Below are 18,486 nucleotides of genomic sequence, written 5' to 3'. Positions count from 1 at the left end.
GAATCTGTAATAGTAGACAATTGGAAGCTAGCATTATTCTTTTCCCTGTGGGGAGAGGTTTTGATCTCCGTCCTAAATGATCTTACTCCAGTAGAGGGGAAAAGTCACAGTCACCTATATTTTTTTTTAAGTTTTTATTTTGTATTGGAATATAGCTGATTGGAGTATAGGCTGTGTATTGTCACCCTGCTTATTTAACTTCTATGCAGAGCACATCATGAGAAACGCTGCGCTGGAAGAAGCACAAGCTGGAATCAAGATTGCCGGGAGAAATATCAATAATCTCAGATATGCAGATGACACCACCCTTATGGCAGAAAGTGAAGAGGAACTAAAAGTGAAAGAGGAGAGTGAAAAAGTTGGCTTAAAGTTCAACATTCAGAAAACGAAGATCGTGGCATCTGGTACCATCACTTCACGGGAAATAGATGGGGAAACAGTGTCAGACTTTATTTATTTATTTATTTTTTTGGCTCCAAAATCACTGCAGATGGTGACTGCAGCCATGAAATTTAAAGACGCTTACTCCTTGGAAGAAACATTATGACCAACCTAGACAGCACATTCAAAAGCAGAGACATTAGTTTGCCGACTAAGGTCCGTCTAGTCAAGGCTGTGGTTTTTCCTGTGGTCATGTATGGATGTGAGAGTTGGACTGTGAAGAAGGCTGAGCGCCAAAGAATTGATGCTTTTGAACTGTGGTGTTGGAGAAGACTCTTGAGAGTCCCTTGGACTACAAGGAGATCCAACCAGTCCACTCTGAAGGAGATCAACCCTGGGATTTCTTTGGAAGGAATGATGCTAAAGCTGAAACTCCAGTACTTTGGCCACCTCATGCGAAGAGTTGACTCATTGGAAAAACCTCTGATGCTGGGAGGGATTGGGGGCAGGAGGAGAAGGGGACGACAGAGGATGAGATGGCTGGGTGGCATCACTGACTCGATGGACATGAGTCTGAGTGAACTCCGGGTGTTGGTGGTGGACAGGGAGGCCTGGCATGCTGTGGTACATGGAGTCGCAAAGAGTCAGACATGACTGAGCGACTGAACTGAACTGAACTGATAGCTGATTAACAATGCAGTGATAGTTTCAGGTGGACAGCAAGGGGACTCAGCCATACATATACGTGTATCCATTCTCCCCCCAACTCCCCTCCCATTCATGCTGCCACATAACAAAGAGCAGAGCTCCCTGTGTTCTAGAGTAGGTCCTTATTGTTTACTTATTTTAAATACAGCATTGTGGACATGTTGATTGCCAACTCCCTAACATGCTCACCTATTAAGTCATACTCATTTAATCGACTCACACTTTTGAGTTCCTATCACGTCAGCACTATGCTAATAGCAGGGGTGTAAGAATAAAGGCACACCACATGTTCTCAACAGGTTTCACCTTCTTCTGGGAGAGGAAAAGTGACTGCAGTTGGTGGCTAACAGCCCACAAGAATGGAACCACCAGCGATATGGAAATTCAGTAAGAGAAAACAAGTCACAGAGGCTGGAGTAATGGAGAAAGACTTCTCAGGGGCCATGGACTTCAACTTAAGACTCATTCAGTGGGTTTTGAATGATGGCTTTGAGCAGCAATATAGATTATTAGGATGACAGAATGGACAGAATGAACCTTTGGTGTCTGGCTAGCTGGGTGGTGTGAATTCTGAGTCTACTTTCTATATAATAGTTAGCTAGAGAAATTACTCTCTGTACCCTTGTCTCCTCACCTGTAAAATGTTGAAATGGAGGGAACTCACCTGTAGGGCTGTGAAAAACAGAGCAGCAGGTGTCAGTCAGTCTTTTCTGAAAGGATCAGATAGAGTATGCGTTGGGTTTGCAGGTCATGAGGTCTCTATTGTAGCTACTAAACTCTGGCACTTCACTGTATTATTCCTGCAGATGTGTGCCACTCCTGCATTAATATGTCGAAACCCTATACACCCAATGTGATGGCATCTGGAGGTGGGGCCTTTGGGAGGTAGTTAGGTTTAAATGAGGTCATGAAGGTGAGGCCCACATAATGGAATTAGTGTCCCTATCAGAAGACAAAGAATAGAATTCTCTCTGCTTTTCATCATGTGAGGAAGACAGTAAGAAGACTGCTGTATATGAGCCCAGAAGTAGGTTCTCATCAAACACCGAATCTATTTGCATGTTAATCTTGGACTTTTTTGTCTCCTGAATCATGAGAAATAAATTTCTATTGTTTAAGCTGCCAGTCTATGGTATTTTGTCATAGCAGCCTGAACTAAGACTATATGGAAATATTCTAGACAATAGGTAAATAAATACTTATAGTTGTATACTAATGAAATTTTATTTACGGACACAAAAATTAGTTTCGCATTATTTCCATGTCACAAAACATCATTATCATTTTTATCCCCCCCCTCCAATCATTTAAATTGTAAAAATCACTCTTAGCTCTTGGCTAAACAAAAACAGACAGAGGATGAGAAGGTTGGATGGCATCACCAGTTCGATGGACATGAGTTTGAGCAAGCTCTGTGAGTTGGTGATGGACAGGGAAGCCTGGCGTGCTGCAGTCCAAGGGGTTGAAGAAGTCAGACACGACTGAGCCACTGAACTGAACTGAACTGAAACCAAAACAAGGGGCTTGCTGGACTTGATGATTTGGTCTACAGATTGTAGCTGTTGTATCATAGCGTAAGGTATTCCTAAGGTGAGCTATTATCATTGTTAACCCCACTTATCAGACAGGAAAGTGGGCTTTAGTGTATTCACAGAGACCTGGACAAGAATGTCAGCTGTGTGGCTCTTCATCAAGTGTTCTGCTCAGTCAAAAGGGAGGAAGGTCACAATTTAAGGTACCAACCCTGAGTTCCTTACTCACCTCGGATGTGTCTCCACCTATCAGCTCTCTTTACATATTATTTTTAGAACTCTCAAAATGGCAGCCCCTGAATGCAGAATATCCAAAACAGAAGGAAATAGGAACTAAGATGAAGGGAAACACCTTTTTCAGTGAACATTTAATTTGAGTTCAGCTATTCATCCCAGGACAGAAATGAATCAAAGTTTACCCAATGATATGTGAGCATGAAGAGTTAAACCAATTTTTTTGTGTTTGTTTTTTTACTTTGAAAAACATATTTGATTGTTTTTACTTTGAAAAACATTTTTGATTTTAATCATCTATGTCTTGCTGTTCCCCCTTGGTTCAGCCAGCTTCTATAGTAACCCTTATCCTCCTCATTTTCCGGGGAACAATGAATGTTTCAAATAAAAATAGGTGTAAATCACTGTGTAAGTAAAATGAATAAACATGATGTGGCTGGGAACAGTGCTTAATTTGAAGTTGCTTTCTTCCTTTAGCCTGAGGAAATGCATTTGTGTGTTGCCTTGGTTTTTTGAAGGTTTCCATGTATAGTTAGCTCATTTGTATTTTGCAGGTTTTTTAATTGTAAAAAAAGGTGTTTGCATGCTCTCCAAATTTACCATTTCTCCTTCTTCCACCACAGAATAAATAAAAAGAATTGTATAGTCAATGAATTGTAATGAACTTTCCCTTAGCCAGTCTCCCTGCCTATTTCCAGCTTTTATTTAAGTCGCATTCAGATCATCTTTCAGAAACACACACATTTAACATCCTTAATGGCCATGGGATAAAATTCCAGTCCCCTCACATGGCATGTGAATGGCTTTACTATCTGAAGCTTTCTTCACCTTTCCAGTTACATCTCTTCTCCCATTGTGTACTCTGCATTCAAGTCACTCCACAGTTTACGGAAGAGTCCATGCTTCCTCACATATTTATGGTTTTGCTCATAGTTTCCTTGAAATTGAACGTTTTCCACCCAAGAATCAGCCTACCTTGAGCACAGACCAGAAAGAACAAAGGATGCAATTTGAGGAAGTTCTATAGTCATCAAATCTCTCTGTTTTTCCTCACTCTTTTCAAACACCAGTTTCTGCTACTATTTTGAAGAATGAGAAATCCCAGAATGGGAACACCACTCGGTGTCCATTGTCAAATGTGCTGAGCATCCTCTGTGTAGTGGGTGCTGGGAATACAGCCGTGAATCACCTGTCAGTGAACCTGCAGCTAGCAGGGAAGATAAGGCCAGGCCACACATTCCCAGAACACCAGGCACGAAGTTACAAGAAGACTATGTATAAATAGACGGCTCCATATAAAGCTCAGAGGAGGGAAAATCTATATTAAGCTGGAGCAATCAGAAAAGACATTTTGGAGCATTGGCTGTGTGATTTGAACCTTAAAAATGAGACAGATTTGAAAAAGTGAAGATGGTTCAGGAAGTGGAAGAGTGTTGGTGTCAGAGTTCATTCTGAGCAAAGGCAAGGAGGCGGAAGAGAGCTGGGCTTTCAGAGAGAACAGAGAGACCCAGCTTAGCAAGCGCAAGGAGGGGCAGAAGAAATCAAAGAGGAACGGTGCGTCAGGGCCCGGTAATGGAGGGGGCAAAGGGGTTTGCTGATAACTCACCTGCACATCCCCAGACAACGAGCCAGCAGTAAACTCATAAAGCGTCTCTTCTGATTCAAGCTAACAGAATAGCTTGCCTGGCAGGGACACTCCAGAACTTGATCAGAAAGCTACTCATCAGCTTTCAGATGATCAGCATGGTAGTGCCAATGCTTTAGAGTTATATTAAAGTACTTTTGTTCATTTTGGACTTCTATTGAGCTTATCAGAAACATGTACCCTGAAATGAGAATTAGGGACCACTTGCTGATAAGACCTCAATATTGAACAGAAAAAGCCAGAGAAATATCCAGTGTGTATGTGTATTTACCTTTTCTCAGAGAAATTGTAGAGCTTTGCTAATATCATCTCTTGAAGCTTCCCTGCTCCCAGATGGCTTTTAAATGTAGGAATTATAGATACATGGGCAGGAAAAGAAAATTCTATGTGGTAATGAAGATAATCAAAGAATTACCTCTATTTGGATATTTTCTGTGTAAGAGAGTACTACATTGGCCAGAGATGAACCTTGACTCTAGGCTGATCAAACTCTAAATAGATCCTGAGTCCAGCCACCTGTCACAGCTTTTCTCAAATGGTAAGTGGATGACTTCTTATTTCTTATCAACAAATTTTTTCTAGGCCCCACCTAGGCATCGATGACTGTGCTGTCTGCTAACATAGGTAGAGGCATGAAATGAAATTAAAGTAGTCCTACTTCTTGAGGTCCTTTGGGGTAAACACAGATGCAGAGATCTTTTCAATCAATGTATCAGATGGCAGTAAGCACAGGGTGACAGGGAAACCGTGAGGAGGAACATCGTAGCCTGGACTAAAGATTTTGAGAAGAGTCAGGGAGGACTGACTGAAGGAACTGACACGTCAGTATAATTAAGATCACCTCTCTTGTTGGTCGGAGAAGGCAATGGCACCCCACTCCAGTACTCTTGCCTGGAAAATCCCATGGACGGAGGAGCCTGGTGGGCTGCCGTCCATGGGGTCGCTAAGAGTCGGACACGACTGAGCGACTTCACTTTCACTTTTCACTTTCATGCATTGGAGAAGGAAATGGCAACCCACTCCAATGTTCTTGCCTGGAGAATCCCAGGGATGGGAGAGCCTGGTGGGCTGCCGTCTATGGGGTCGCACAGAGTCGGACACGACTGAAGCTATTTAGCAGCAGCTTCTGTTGGTCCAACTTTAAAATCACAGCATCTCAAAGCTGGTTATCCTCGAAGTTAGAGCGCCTATCAAATTTGATTGTCATCCCTTGCTTAACTGTCTTAGCTTCAAAAGACTTCTACTGTTTCTATTTTGTGCATAGCTTGTCTCCACCTCATAACGGTATCTGACACCTTATAGGTTCCTATAAGTATAGGTTGTGTGTTAAGGAAGAAAATATTCGCCTGGGAATTTTCACCCTCTCTCTCCAAGTGCTAAGGGGAATTCTGCTGTAACATTTAATGCATTCCTAACTCTGAGCCAAGTCTAGAAGGAAACAACAAAAGAAAGAAAGGCATGTTAGGATGCTGGACCAAAAGGAACTTGGAAGTTGGCTGATGCTATGCCTCATTTCTGCAGATAGAAAATTGAAATTCAGAGAAGTTACATTGTAACTGTTGGTGCAAGGTCACCCAGTTAATTAGTAGCAGGGTGAGTCGAAACATCAGGTATGGTGATGTGCAGCTCTCACTTCTTTGCTGTGAGTCATAGGTATTTTTCTGTCAGTTAGGGATATATAGTGAGGGAAGCACAAAGGATTCTGAAAAGGGCTTATTTCTTTTGCCAGTGTATAGAATACTCAGATTCTAAAGGAGCCTCATGTTGCAAGGAAGGCTTTGTTTAACAGAACATTTTATGTGATAGGATGATGTTCTACAAAACCCCCAAATTTTAAAGGATGCTTTCTTCCGTGCTAAGCAATTGCTTCTGGCAGGAGCATCTTCTACTTTACAAAAAAAGACCTCTTCTCCTGCTTTCATCTGATATCTCAGGAAGGGCCCAGAGGGAAATGTTGAGAACTCATGCTTGTTTGAGCTGTAATATTCCCTTGAAAAGTGAAGCTTGAAATCCTTTAGGGATCCCGGTGTTCTTTCAAAATTGATTTTGACACTGTAGAACTACATCCTAACTAACTTCTGTGCCAAAGTATATTGTGGCTAGTGGTTGGAGAGTTGAAAGAATATTTAAAAAATAAGTTTTCATATCAAGAGCAGAAAAATAAATGATTCATATGCTGTGCCCTGGGGATTGTCCTTAAAAATAATTTTCTAAAGAGGTTATTGGAAGAAATTATGAGAGGAGGCTTTAATTGAAGGCTATGGGATACTGTCCTAATAGAAAATATTAAATGATAAAAAAAAAAGAGCACCAGGGAAAAACAAAATAAGAAAACTTTTTATTGTGTTGTCAACAATAGAAATCCATGATTTCTAACATCTATTAAGCACTCACTATGTGCTCGGCCCTGCTGTTTAAGCCCTTACAGGAATTAATGCATCTAATCTTTCCAACAATGGCATGAACAGGGTACAATTAATATCCTCATTTTATGTTATTTTTTATTTTTTTAAAAGAGTGAAACGAGGCACAGAAAACGAATGTAACAGTCTAGGTAGTGGTGGAGTTCATGTTCAGACATAGGGAGTCTGGCTCCAGAGTCCATGTTCCCTTTTATTTTGTAAGCTAAAAATTTCAATGCTAAGCTAACGTGTCCTGCAGGCATCCCTCATGATTCCAAATTCCACTTAACATGAATTGAGAGGTGCACACACACATATTTATGTATAAGGAAGTTCAGCAAACCATTACTTCCAGTAATGGAGGTTGGAAACAAACCAAATGCTGAGCAATTAGGAATGTATTAAGTGCTCAATTGAAAAATGAAAAAAAGAAAGCAAAGCACAAAGAAGAAAATGAAATCCCTCATAATCCCTATGCTCTGAAATAACCAGGAAGAAATCTCTGTGTTTCTCTTTTCAGCTTTTTCCTGTATTTTGTTTCTGATACAAAATTGGGATCACACTGGATATATTGCTTTATAATTTGACTTTTCTATGCAGATAGAATTATAAAATCTCTTAAAGATGTTACTTGTTCTTCTATCACTTATTTTAATGGCTTAAATAAGTTCCTTTATTTGCACATATCATGATTTATTTACACCTTTTATTGTTGGATCTGTACTCTTTTAACCCTTATTCTATGATGCCTCAATGGATGGTATCTCATTGATCACTGAAAATAGTCCAAGCTCTCTAACTTGGAGTTCAAGTTGCATGATTTGCCCTAACTATTCTAACTTAATCTTCCTGTGTTTCATAATTCACTAACCCAGAATTATAGAATCATTTGTTCTAGAAGTGTAACTGGGTATCTCTTTTAGCACTTGAGCTGTTCCTCTTATGGCACGAATATATCTACCTAATGATCTAGCTATGTTCTATGAGAAAGAGAACTTCTTGCCCGCAGAATTTCTAGCTGAATCTGCTTGTTAATTCCACATGGGAAAATTGTGTCTTACACTTAGTAGATGCTCAGTAAGTGTTTATGGAATAAATGAAGGCTTTATGTGTTTCTTTTTAACAGTGTCAGTTCAGTTCAGGCGCAGCACGCCAGGCCTCCCTGTCCATCACCAAATCCCAGAGTTCACTTAGACACATCTATCAAGTCAGTGATGCCATCCAGCCATCTCATCCTCTGTCGTCCCCTTCTCCTCCTGCCCCCAATCCCTCCCAGCATCAGAGTCTTTTCCAATGAATCAACTCTTAGCATGAGGTGGCCAAAGTACTGGAGTTTCAGCTTCAGCATCATTCCTTCCAAAGAACACCCAGGGCTGATCTCCTTCAGAATGGACTGGTTGGATCTGCTTGCAGTCCAAGGGACTATCAAGAGTCTTCTCCAACACCACAGTTCAAAAGCATCAATTCTTTGGCGCTCAGCCTTCTTCACAGTCCAACTCTCACATCCATACATGACCACTGGAAAAACCATAGCCTTGACTAGACGGACCTTAGTCAGCAAAGTAACATCTCTGCTTCTGAATATGCTATCTAAGTTGGTCATAACTTTTCTTCCAAGGAGTAAGTGTCTTTTAATTTCATGGCTGCAGTCACCATCTGCAGTGATTTTGGAGCCCCCAAAAATAAAGTCTGACACTGTTTCCACTGTTTCCCCATCTGTTTCCCATGAAGTGATGGGACTGGATGCCATGATCTTCGTTGAGCTTTAAGCCAACTTTTTAACTCTCCTCTTTCACTCTCATCAATAGGCTTTTGCGTTCCTCTTCACTTTCTGCCACAAAGGTGGTGTCATCTGCATATCTGAGGTTATTGATATTTCTCCCAGCAATCTTGATTCCAGCTTGTGTTTCTTCCAGTCCAGCATTTCTCATGATGTACTCTGCATATAAGTTAAATAAGCAGGGTGACAACATACAGCCTTGACGTACTCCTTTTCCTATTTGGAACCAGTCTGTTGTTCCATGTCCAGTTCTAACTGTTGCTTCCTGACCTGTATACAGATTTCTCAAGAGGCAAGTCAAGTGGTTTGGTATTCCCATCTCTCTCAGAATTTTCCACAGTTTATTGTGATACTACAAAGTCAAATATCTAATGATAGGGGGCAAGCTGAGTTTAAAAAAATTTGAACAATTAAAAGGAAAACCATAAGAAAAGAGAAAATGTCTGAAAAGAAGCAGAAATATAAATTCTGAAAAACCAGATCTTTTCCTGCCTCCTCCATCTCTGTCCAGTATTCCTCCACATCAGTCTAACTTCTTTGAATGGTTTGCTGCTCACAAACCTAAGCTTCTTAGCCTCCTTCTCTGAGAGTTTCTGCATCTTCTGTATTACAGTATGTATCAGAATAGCCAGAGCACAGCTGGGGCTCAAGGAATGGTTAGTGAATGAATGATAAATGGAGAGACATGGGTAGACTGCAAGACTTAGGTCCTTGGTCTTGACATTAGCATTATTATTCTCCTATTAACAGATTTTCTTAAAGTGTTCTGCCTGAACCCCCAGGAATACACACACACACACACACACACACACACACACACACAAATTGTGGTGATTATAATAGAAAAAACATATTTAGCTTTATTAATAATGCATAGAGTCAGCAAAGTGTCAAGTTTTTCTAATTTTGCTAGAATGAAATCAATTTAGTGGAGCAACACAACCTCATGCTAATTAGAAGCTCTAACTGGCATCTTAAGAAAACTGTGAAACATTAAAATCACTGAAAATAGTATTTGAAAAAAATGGGTACATGATCTTTTAAAAACTTTCAACCTGTTGGGATAAAAATAATTAGTATAAAAATGAAAGCTGCTTAAAAAATTGGGATTCAGTTTTAATGTTTGTAAAATGGAGATTGATCTCCTAGGTAAATCTCAGATATTTATATCCCAGGTACAGGTTAAAATTACCTCAGTTCTTACCTTTGTCCACTGTTATATCATCAGAAGGTCAAGGTCTCATATCTTGGTTTATTTCCAATTCCTGAATCAGGAGCTGGGCTACACTAGCCATTAAACTGGAGAGGGAAATGGCAACCCACTCCAATGTTCTTGCCTGGAGAATCCCAGGGATGGGGGAGGCTGGTGGGCTGCCGTCTATGGGGTCGCACAGAGTCGGACACGACTGAAGTGACTTAGCAGCAGCCACTAAACAAATATTGTTGACTAGATAATTGAACAAGCTTTGAACTCTTTCTGAAAAGGAAGAAAAGGAATTATATCCCAGGATATAAGTGAATCATTTAGGGAATAATGATGAGTTAAACCATATTAACTTTTGCAGAAGGGAATGGCGAGGCCACTTGGAAACAATTTACAAGTTGAATAACTGCATTGCTGGTGGAGGCAGTTAGGTAGGGATTCAATGAACCAAGCATCTTTGGGAATGGTCACAGACAGTAGAAACAAATAGGTAGAAATTTTTTGAAACAAGAAAAAGAAACACAGACAATTATTACTACTGATTTTAACTATCCATCCTTGCTGCCCACAAGTCTTTCTTTAGTGCATGAATGAAGAAATAAAAGAGCAAGACCCATAATGACTGAAAAATGAAAGTGAAAGTCACTCAGTCGTGTCTGACCTTCTGCGACTCCATGAACTATATAGTCCATGGAATTCTCCAGGGCAGAATACTGGAGTGGGTAGCCTTTTCCTTCTCCAGGGGATTTTCCCAATCCAGGGATTGAACCCAGAAGCAAGGACTCAAAAGATAGAGTTTGCAGTATGAAGATGAGGATGATGATGATGACTGCAATGATGCTTATCAATGTTTTATGATAATCTACTATGTAAAAGGGACTTCCCTGATAGCTCAGTTGGTAAAGAATCTGCCTGCAATGTGGGAGACCCTGGTTCAATTCCTGGGTCAGGAAGATATGCTGGAGAAGGGATAGGCCACCCACTCCAGTATTCTGGCCTGGAGAATTCCATGGACTGTACAGTCCATGAGTTTGCAAAGAGTTGGACACAACTGAGTGACTTTCACTTTCACTATGTAAAAGACACCTTACATAATGGGGAAGGATGCAATGGAAGGAGAGAGGATGATAGATTAAGGGGATTAAATAACATTATTAAGTAAAGTACCTTGCTGCTGCTGCTAAGTCGCTTCAGTGGTGTCCGACTCTGCGACCTCATAGATGGCAGCCCACCAGCCTCCCCTGTCCCTGGGATTCTCCAGGCAAGAACACTGGAGTGGGTTGCCATTTCCTTCTCCAATGCATAAAAGAGAAAAGTGAAAGTGAAGTCGCTCAGTCATGTCTGACTCTTCGCATCCCCATGGACTGCAGCCCACCAGACTCCTCTGTCCATAGGATTTTCCAGGCAAGAGTACTAGAGTGGAGTGCCATTTCCTTCTCAAAGTACCTTAATCTAGTAGGAATCAATCAATATCAAGTCTTCTCTTTAGTCATTAGGATCAAACAGACCTCTATTTGGATACAAGTATATCAGTTACTCACCATGTAACTCTTGGCAAGTTGCTTAACCTCTCTGAGCTCAGATTTATTACCTATAAAGGGAAAAGAATGCCTAGTCCACAGTACTATTGTGAGGATTTAATGAAATATTAAATACAAAAGTGATCTGTTAGACTTCCCTGGGGGTCTTGTAGTTAAGAATCCACCTGCTAATGCAGGGGACACGGGCTCCATCTCTGGGCTGGGAAGATTCCACATTCTTCAGAGCACCTAATTCTGAGTGCCACAACTACTGAGCTTAGGCTCTAGAGCCTACATGCTGCAACTACGGACATCTGTGTGTTCTAGAATCTGTTCTCTGCAACAAGAGATGCCACCGCCATGAGAAGCCCGTGTACCACACTAGAGAGTTACTCCCACTAGCTGTGGATAGAGATAGCCTGCAAGCAGCAATGAAGACCCAATGCAGCCAAAAATAAATAAAATTTTAAAAGAAGTCATTTGTTAACTGCCACACAAATATGAGATTTCAAAGGTTATCTATTCGTATTACTCAACAATTAGATAAGATGTGTACAAACAACCATGAAGAGTAAGCAGGGGATATTTGTGTAAGAGTTGGAAGGAGAGCCGTGTGCTGAAAGCTGAGTAGCTGACATGAGGTAAGAGAACTAAAGGCTTCCCTGGTGGCTCAGATGGTAAAGAATCCACCTGTAATTCTGGAGACCTGAGTTCGATCCCTAGGTTGGAAAAATCCCCTGGAGAAGGGAAAGGTTACCCACACCCATATACTTATCTGGATAATTCAATGGACAGGGGAGCCTGGCGAGCTACAGTCCATGGGGTCACAAAGAGTCAGACATGACTGAGGAAATAACACACACACAAAAGGGAACTAATGGGGACCATTAGTTTTCTTCCCGCCATTCCTTCCACCTCTGCCCTGCCTTGATAACTCAATGATAACTCATAGGATAGAACCATCCATTCATACCTTAGATCCCTTGTACTTTACTGGTTTATTTTTTTGCCTCTACACAGTGCAATGACTGCCACACCTTGTTGAGATTTTGATCCAAGCCACAGAAGAAAACAATGAAACAGAGAATTGGGAAGTAAACCCATGACCTTCGATTCAGGAAATTGGTGCACCAACCAGCTTCCAGAGATGAAATATTCTGCACAAGCATCAACAGATGTATAAATCAGAGAATAAATCAACATCAACAGAGTATAAATCAACATCCCTGCTTTCAACAAAACCCCCCATTATAAACACAAGTTCATTTACTCTGTATATTCTAGGGGATAAATGCTTGGTGTGTTTAGAGAGGTTATCAGAGAACCAGGAAAATTGCCTTTTGTCTTCAAGCAGTGCATGCTTCAGTGGGGAAGTTAGCCTTATTCATGAGAAACTGTATCATATATTTAGGAGAAAAGAAAAGGACCCTGGAAGGATGGAGGGATTGCTGAGAAATGAAGTACTCTCATTTGATCATTACATTCTAGAGTACATGTCATGTCCCCTGCAAAGTCATCAATAATTCCTCGTAAGAATGATCAACAGATTCATGATTCTCCAGAGAATACATTTTATTATTATAAGGTTTATTTTATTATTGCAAAACTAATACTAATGTACCTTCTTTGTGATACTAATGTACCTTCTTTGTAAAAATAAAAAAAAAAATAAAAATAAACAACCATAAAAACACAGAAAGTTTCATGACCAGAGATGACTGTGAAATTACATTTGGGGTATTTTTTTTCTATGTATTTACTTATTTTACAAAAATAAGATCACACTGTGCTTCTTTGTAGCCTTTTCCTCACTTGATAATAGAGCTGAAGAGTCTTCATAAGCATTTGCCTACAACTTCATCTGAATATCTATTATCAATGTCATGACTCTATTATGATGGTGATGTGGGCTTGGGGATTGTTTCATTTTATTTTTCCTCAGCATCCAGGACAATAATGGATAACAGGATGTTCTTACAATCACAGAACATTAGAGAGCTCAAAGCTCCCACAGGCATTGTCTAGTTAATTTCCTATTTTGCAGATGGAAAGTTAGGACTCAACATGTAAAATGGATTGCAGTTCAGGTGGTCAGAAAGTTGTAGAGCCAGAATCAGAACCAAGTGCCTGGACTGCAAGCACAGAGTCCTTTCATTACAAAGTCCAGACTGAAGGCAAACCCATCATCTGTGAAACAGACATGCAGTGAGAGAAGAGGGTATACTTGGGCAGGGGAAGTTTGGGGAGGAGAGGTCTCTTGTGGTTCTTTTGGAACTTTCAGTTTTACTTCAAACCCTGAGACCCCAGAGGTTCATAGAGGGGTGAAGTTGCAACATGAGGTATGGGGAGGAGACAGCTTGAGGAAAGAAACTTATGAGCTCAGGTTTGCAAAACCCACAGTTGTACAATAGCTCAGCTCCAGCCAACACCCTGGAAGATGCAGCAAAGCCCTAGTAGAATGTATAGCCACCCAGAGTCTCCATTCTGGTTTTATATTATATCTTATTAATCCTTCAGCACTGGGCTCTATGAAACCAAAAAACATTTTGGCTTTGCTCTCGGTTGGGAATGATTTTTCAGTTTTCATTCTGACAACCCAGAATGTTCCTGACTTCCTGGAATCACTCTCCAAGCCTCCTGGCTGTAGCAGGAGAAAAGAGGTGCTTTGAAAACTTCAGACCAAGGTCAACAGTGAGTGAAGAGCAAGGAATGCTGGGAGTTCTAGATCTGCTATTGAAATGACACCATTGTGCCAATTCGTCTTCATAGTTCCGCTGGTGTGATTGACCTGAAATGTACATGCGCTGTGCCACTCCTTGCCTAAAACCTTCCGTGGCCTCAGGGAAAAGTTCACGTCCCTTTGTGAAGCATGCAAGACCCTCTACAACTTGACATCTGCTCACCTCTGTCTCATCTCTGCCATTCTGTCTTTGGCAACACCAAACTCCCTACGGGTTCCTGTAAAGAATCACGTTAGTTTTTCGTCCAGTTTCTACTTTCCCGAAGGCCCTGCCTCTTCTTTCATCTGTAGTTCATCTCACTTAGCTAGACCCTCTGTGTTCTGTGTCTACTTGTTTGTATGTGCGTTAGCTGCTTAGTCATGTCTGACTTTTTGGGACCCCATGGACTATAGCCCACCAGACTCCTCTGTCCATGGAATTCTCCAGGCAAGGGTACTGGAGTGGGTTTCCCTTCTCTTCTCCAGGGGATCTTCCTGACTCAGGGATTGAACCTGGGTCTCCTGCATTACAGGCAGATTCTTTACTGTCTGAGCCACCTAGGAAGCCCTCTGTTTACTTCAATAACCCTAAAATTCTGTAATCTGTGATAATGTCTGAAGTATCCTTGGTGATTTTCAGTCAAATAATTGAACTTTTATCTTAAATCTTGTATTCTCATCTAGGATCAATGTTATATCACCCAGTGACATGTTCTAGATGAGATCAAGAGCATTCTGCATGGTTTGGCCATAGACTAATGGCATATTCCAAATCACAGGATACCTGCTAAACATGCAACATTAATAAAGCAAGGAGCATCAATTTGCCAGACTTGAATCTAAAGAGGATTCCATTGCTTATTTTTCCCAGCTGCAAATTATCTGAATGGCATACACAGTTTTCTCTAGCAGTGCACTTAGAATATTTACTTAAATACTGGCAGTGATAAAATGGTGGGAAAGAAATTGCACATTCATCAAAAGTAGGCGGCCTGATAGAAGTGCATAAACATGGTACTCATCTCAAAATTAAATTACCATGTGTACATGGTTTGGCTTGTCATTTATGTACTTGTATATTTATATACCCATCATCCTTAATCACCTACAAGAATGAATGAGTGCATTTAAGAACAAATGTTTGCAACATAAGCTAATGGTTAATTGAAGAGTTCTTCTTGGAGGAGAGAGCTGAAAGACAATAGCAGATTAGACAAAGACTTTTTAAAAAGAACAGCAAGACTTGCTCATACCATTCAGCTTAACTTTTGCTCATTCTAAAGGAAATTCCTGCTGGGAGATGCCTCAAAATTATTATTTTGAAAGCATGCCATACCCAGCCCAGAGAGATAGCTGAGAGTATCAGAAAGAATTTAGCATCAGGAAACTTCAGGATAACTCCTTGCATAGACTTTTCTGGGTTTGTGATCATAAGTAATTCATATAACTTCTTCAAGTCTATTTCCTCAAATTTAATTTGGGGATAATACTGCAGCCTTGCTATTAGATTTGAAAAACATAAAATACATGAGCTTTCATTGAGGTGCTAATTAAATCTTATTTGTGTTAATATGTTATTTTCTACCCTTATCTGTATCTCATAAAAATCAAGGTCCTAGAATCCAAAAATACTACTGCTACTAATGCTATTAGGTGCTACTATTACAACAATAACAATAATGACTACTATTAGCTGATAATTACTGAGAATACTTACACCTGCATTGTTTTAACATTTTACATGAATAAGTTATTTATACCTCTTAAAATGCTTAAGAAGTGGCTACTATTATTTTCTCCATTTTATAGGCAAACAACTGGAGACCCAGAGAAGTTAAGAAACTTGCCTAAGATCATACAGTTGGTAACTGCAAGACTGGGATTTGAACCCAAACTTAATCTCCATAGTCCTAGCAGTAAGAATTATGCTTTCTTCCCTATCTGAAAATAATAGTGGGGCTTCCTGTTGGCTCAATGATAAAGAATCTGCTTGCCAACGTGCAGGAGACAGTTCAATACTCTATCTGGGAAGATCCCATGTGCCGTAGAACAACTCAGCCCGTGCAGCACAGCTATTGAGTCTGTGCTCTAGGGCCCGGGAGCCACAACTGCTGAAGTCTGTGAGCCCGAGAGCCGCTGCTCTGCAACAAGGGAAGCCACCACAATGAGAAGCCCGCGCACCGCAACTAGAGAAAGGCCCATGCAGCAACGAAGATGCAGCACAGCCAAAAATAAATACAGAAACACATAAATAAATTTAAAAATGAAAATAATAGTACAATTAACTTAGAGTTGGATAGCTCTTCATTTTTTCATAGAGATAATCTCATTTTATCCCTCCAGTAGTCCTTTGAGATAAAGGTTACTATCTTTTACAGATAGGAAACTTGGGTCAAAAAGATTAAGAGATCAGCCCCAACTCACCTTGCTCCGGCAGAGGAAAATCAGATGGACTGTGGACGTCTCTCATCCTGTTTCTATCTCTATTCTGTTTTTTGCAGTCACCTCCTCATTGAATATGCCTTCCACAAAGACCCCAGTGGAGTCCTGGTATGTTTTTATTTGTTTTGAAAGCTCTATTCTCTACCATTCTTTGCGACACTATCTGTGAGACTGTTTCTACAAGTATCATGTGGTTCTGCAGAATTTAGGAGTTACAGTGGACTTCCAGCCTAGAATTCATCGGGATTTAAGGGAGTCACCCTGAGAGAGTGAGTCCAGGCAAACTGGACCTCTGATGTCAAGGTCACCTCCTCTCCAGACCCTGAGCTCAACGCTCAACCACACTCCCTCTAAGGGAAACACAAGCTCATCCTTAAACAGAGTCTACACTATGTCATTGCTCTCTGCAAGTGTTAAGCATGAGCTCTATTCTCTGCCGTCTTCAGTTCTGAACACTCCATAATCTGGCCTTGATTAACCTGCCTCCACCCGCCAGCCTGTTGTTTCCCAGTTATGTCATCTTCCTTGGCACTGACATAGCACCCTGGGCTTAGGGTGTTCCTTTAACTAGAACTCTCTCTCTTTTAACCCTTGTTTTGGCTAACATCGTCTCAGCTTATATGTGACCTTCCTCGACCCCCTAAACCACGCCTCTGCTCTTCCATCTCATGTAATCTCTTTGAAAAAAAGATATTCTACTCATTTTAGCATTTGTTGCATTGTCTTGAGATTGCCCATTTAATTGTCCATCTTCTGAAGTATGTAATGAGCTCTGTGAGGGCAGCGGTTTTTGGTATCTCCTCTAATGTCTGTCGGAGAAGGCAACAGCACCCCACTCCAGTACTCTTGCCTGGAAAATCCCATGGACGGAGAAGCCTGGTAGGCTGCAATCCATGGGGTCGCTAAGAGTCAGGCACGACTGAGCGACTTCACTTTCACTTTTCACTTTCATGCATTGGAGAAGGAAATGGCAACCCATTCCAGTGTTCTTGCCTGGAGAATCCCAGGGACAGGGGAGCCTGGTGGGCTGCCATCTATGGGGTTGCATAGAGTCGGACACAACTGAAGCGACTTAGCAGCAGCAGCTAATGTCTGTACATAGTAGTTGCTCAATAAATAACTGTTGATTAAACGCCTCTGAAGTCACCAGATATTGTGAAAGAATCTGACTGATATCCTTGCCTTCTAGGCTGTGAGTTTTCTGAAGACATTCAGCCTTATTCAACACTGAGTCTTCAGTGTCTTGTATGGAGAAGGCACTCAGTAAATGAGGAACTGACCAGAATTTCAGATCCTCAAATCCTGCCCTTCAGCCTCTCCATAACCTGCCCTGCCTCTTCTGAAATGCATTCCTCTCCACCAAGGCTCCATCTTCCATTTTCTCTTTATTTCTAATGCCTTCATTTGTGGTTTGTTTTATATAATTTGTTGTTGCATAGTCAGTAAGTCACGTCCAGCTCTTTGTGACTCCATGAACTGCAGCACAGCAGGCTTCCTTGTCCTTCGCTGTCTTCCAGAGTTTGCTCAAACTCATGTCCTTTTGAGTCAGTGTTACATAATTTTAGCAATTGCTTATATTATTTGCTCTCACTTTTCCTGTGTTTTATTTGTTCATATCCCTCCCTTGCTAATGAAAATAAGTGTAAGCATAAATGGAATCATACTTTTTTTGTATGATTATAAAAATAGGAAAAGGAGTACGTCAAGGCTGTATATTGTCACCTTGCTTATTTAACTTCTATGCATAGTACATCATGAGAAACGCTGGACTGGAAGAAGCACAAGCCGGAATCAAGATTGCTGGGAGAAATATCAATAACTTCAGATATGTAGATGACACCATCTTTATGGCAGAAAGTGAAGAGGAACTCAAAAGCCTCTTGATGAGAGTGAAAGAGGAGAGTGAAAAAGTTGGCTTA

Source organism: Capricornis sumatraensis, chromosome 11, assembly GCF_032405125.1.
Source record: "Capricornis sumatraensis isolate serow.1 chromosome 11, serow.2, whole genome shotgun sequence".
In the NCBI taxonomy this organism is placed as follows: domain Eukaryota; kingdom Metazoa; phylum Chordata; class Mammalia; order Artiodactyla; family Bovidae; genus Capricornis; species Capricornis sumatraensis.
The sequence above is the reverse complement of the archived record's forward strand: the minus strand, read 5'-3'. Positions refer to the sequence as shown.